Raw genomic sequence first — 4,106 nt, forward strand, 5'->3', positions numbered from 1 at the left:
GTCTTTTGACAATATTTTCTCCCAGTCTATGAGTTGTCTTCTCATTCTCTTGGTATTATCTTTCACAGATCAAAAGGTTTTAATGTTAATGAAGTCCAGTTTATCAGTTATTTTTTTCATGGATTGTGCTCTGGTATTGTATCTAAAAAGTCATCACCAGTTAGCATCTTTTAGGTTGCTTTTATATATATGAATATTAAAAATGATATGATTTGCAAAGTTTAATGCACCCAGATACAGATTTTATTTTAAAATGAAAAAACCCAACATATTCAAATTCTGTGAATTTTAAATAAACTATAGCATATTCAAAGTCTGAAATATCATTATTCATTAAAATGATCTTAAGAATAATACTCTATGATAGGAAATAATCTACAATAAAATTTTAAAGCAAAATACCAAAAACATACATAATATGAACTCAGTATAAATGAAAAATTGATATTTATGCAAAGGTTTTTATTAACTTTTAAAATATTTTCTCTAAATATCAGGATTATGAATGCTTCCAATATTATTTTATGATTACATTTTAAAGTTTTCCAAATTTTTATTATAAAAATACAAAAAGAAATTCACTCTTTTGAAAGGGAAGATTTGTTTTCAATACTCTAGGAGGTGAATCAAAAAAGATCCTGCTTTGATTTATGACAGAGAGTGTTCTGCCTATGTTTTCCTCTAAGAGTTTTATAGTATCCACATTTACATTTAGGCCTCTAAACCATTTTGAGTTTATTTTTGTGTGTGGTGTTAGGGAGTGTTCTAATTTCATTCTTTTACATGTAGCTGTCCAGTCTTCCCAGAACCATTTACTGAAGAGACTATCTTTTCTCCATTGTATAGTCTTGCCTTCTTTGTCACAGATTAGTTGGCCATAGGTGCATGGTTTTATCTCTGAACTTTCTGACCCATTCCATTGATCTATACTTGTTTTTGTGCCAGTACCATACTGTTTTGATGACTGCAGCTGTGTAGTATAGTCTGAAGTCAGGGAGCCTGATTCCTCTAGCTCCGTTTTTCTTTCTCAAGACTGTTTTGGCTAATTGGGGTCTTCTGTGTTTCCATACAAATTGTAAAAGTTTTTGTTCTTATTCTGTGAAAAATGTTATTGGTAATTTGATAGGGATTGCATTGAATCTGTAGATTGTTTTGGGTATTATAGTCATTTTGATAATACTGATTCTTCCAATCCAAGAACATTGTATATCTCTCCATCTGTTTGTGTTATCTTTGATTTCTTTCATCAGTATCTTATAGCTTTCTGAGTACAGGTCTTTTGCCTCCTTAGGTAGGTTTATTCCTAGGTATTTTATTCTTTTTGATGGTAAATGGGATTGTTTCCTTAAATTCTAAACAAATGGGACCTAATTAAACTTAAATGCTTTTGCACAGCAAGGGAAACCATAAACAAAATGAAAAGACAACCTAAACAATAGGAAAACAATATTTTCAAATGAAGTGACCAACAAGGGATTAATCTCCAAAATGTACAAACAGCTCGTGTAGCTCAATATCAAAACAACAAACAATCCAATCAAAAAATGGGCAGATCTAAATAGACATTTCTACAAAGACGACATACAGATGGCTGAAAAGCACATGAAAAGACGCTGAACATCACTAATTATTAGAGAAATGTATATCAAAACTACAGTGAGGTATCACCTCACACCAGTCAGAATGGCCATCATCAAAAATCTACAAACAATAAATGCTGAAATGAGTGTGGAGAAAAGGGAACCCTTCTACACTGTTGGAGGGAATGTAAATTGATAAAACCACTATGGAGAACAGAATGGAGGTTTCTTAAAAAACTAAAATTAGAGCTACCATATGATCCAGCAATCCCACTCCTGGGTATATATCCAAAAACCATACTTCGAAAAGATACATGCACCCCAATGTTCACTGCAGCACTATTTACAATAGCCAAGACATGGAAGCAACCTAAATGTCCATCCATTGACAGAGGAATGGATAAAGAAGATGTGGTACATATATACAATGGAATATTAGCCATAACAAATAACAAAATAATGCCATTTTCAGCAACATGGAAATGACCTAAAGATTGTTATACTGAGTGATGTAAGTCAGAGAAAGACAAACATCATATGATATCACTTATATGTGGCATCTTAAAAAACAGTACAAATGAACTTATTTATAAAACAGAAATAGAGTCACAGATGTAGAAAACAATCTTATGGTTACCAGGGGGGAAAAGGGGGGGTGGTAAACTGGGAGATTGGGATTGACATGTACACATTACTATACATGAAATAGATAACTAATAAGGAACTACTGTATAACACAGGGAACTCTACTCAATACTCTGTAATGACCTACATGGGAAAAGAATCTAAAAAAGAGTGGATATATGTATATGTATAACTGATTCACTTTGCTGTACAGCAGAAACTAACACAACATTGTAAATCAGCTATACCTCAATAAAAATTTTTTTAAAATAATAATAAAAAGGCAGATTTAGGTCAAATCTGATGAGATCAACATAATATTCTCTAGCCTATTACTGGATTTATACATTGAAAACAATGCTGATGATATTAGTGAGATGCGAGCTTTATGTAATATTTTCAGGGAAAAGAAGGAAAATTAAAAATTCTAATTATATTAAATATTTGGCCACTTCAGATTCTTGAGCTCCCAAAGCTCCTATGCCTGCCCATTCTTTTGTTTGCTTCAAAATACATGAAAGACTTTTAACATATGAATACTAGGAACATAAGACAAACAGAACATTTTCAATATGTACGAACATTGAGCAAATTTTATTTAAGCTACTAAGTTCCAGGGTTAAGGACCTATTCATTTGTTTACCAGTTCTTAAAGAGTAGGTGTATAGTGCCTGACATTTTCTAATTTTCTTGGCTTTAAAATTCTGTCCTCAGCATTAAATGAATAGATCTTCAAGAAGTAGTTCTTATGGGCTAATAGCTACTCTGGGCCACTCCAATCTTAAATCACATCAACACAAAATTACTTGAATTAAAAAGAAAGAATACAGCATATACACATATGTACCCACATATCCATACATGCATACAGACAGCAATTCTCTAAAAATCACCTACTTAAATAAGACTGAGTCTTTAGTGAATGATATTTTTTATAGTTCAAGTTATATACTCCTAAATTTATGGTAGATCACATAGTAAAATAAGTTAATCCTTTCTGCTTCATTCATTTATCTTATTATCTACAATTCAATTTTTTCCAATAAATAATTATTAGAGTAATTCTTAAAAAGTTAATTGACAATTCTAATTATGTATTTCCTAGTTACCTAATGTGTTAAGTAAAACAGACTCTGAGGAAAAGCAAGTAGAGATCCATTCAACCTCCCTTTAAGAACACTAGATAAACTCCAGTATTTCCTCATAGCTGAGTCTCCACCCATCTATTTCCTTTGCTTTTAATTTTAACTACAGAGTCAATGTTGCCTTGTCTTCCTTTACATTTGTTGTGAAATCTTCTGGCACTTTTCTTTTCCCTTTCTTGTTGAAATTGTCAGAGTCTATATTTTTCCTTCAGTATTTCACTCAGCCTTAATGAAAATTAACTTCACAGTCAAAATAAAATGAAGTTAATGGAAGAAGAAGGTAATAAGTTTAAAAGAAAAGTGATGCCATACCTAGGAAAATCAGTGTCAAAAGCTGTGATCATGTTATCACTTGATTATACAACATCATTAGCACAGCTGATGTAAAGTTATCCTGAGTATAATTGTGTGAGAGAAACACAGGTGTGGAGTGTATATACCACCCACTGGATTCTACTCAGAGTCTGTGAAGGTCGTATGTTGTCATCACATTTCAGGACCTCATACCAAAATAGAAGCACCTTTGATGGTAAAAGATAAGGCTGAAGTATGAATGGAAAACCAATTGCCTTCTTTATATTGCAGAAAGCCCACATTACAAGGCATTTCCATTCTAACAGAAATACACTTCACACATTCTATAGATCAAGAAACAGTTGAAACCCTCATATCTGGCACATGAAGCTATTGCATGTTCCAGTCTATTCCCCTTTCTCTCTCTCTTCCTTCCCCCTCAATTCCCTTCCCTGCTCTCTCC

This window comes from Lipotes vexillifer, unplaced genomic scaffold (genome assembly GCF_000442215.2).
Source record: "Lipotes vexillifer unplaced genomic scaffold, Lipotes_vexillifer_v1.1 scaffold506, whole genome shotgun sequence".
In the NCBI taxonomy this organism is placed as follows: Eukaryota; Metazoa; Chordata; class Mammalia; order Artiodactyla; family Lipotidae; genus Lipotes; species Lipotes vexillifer.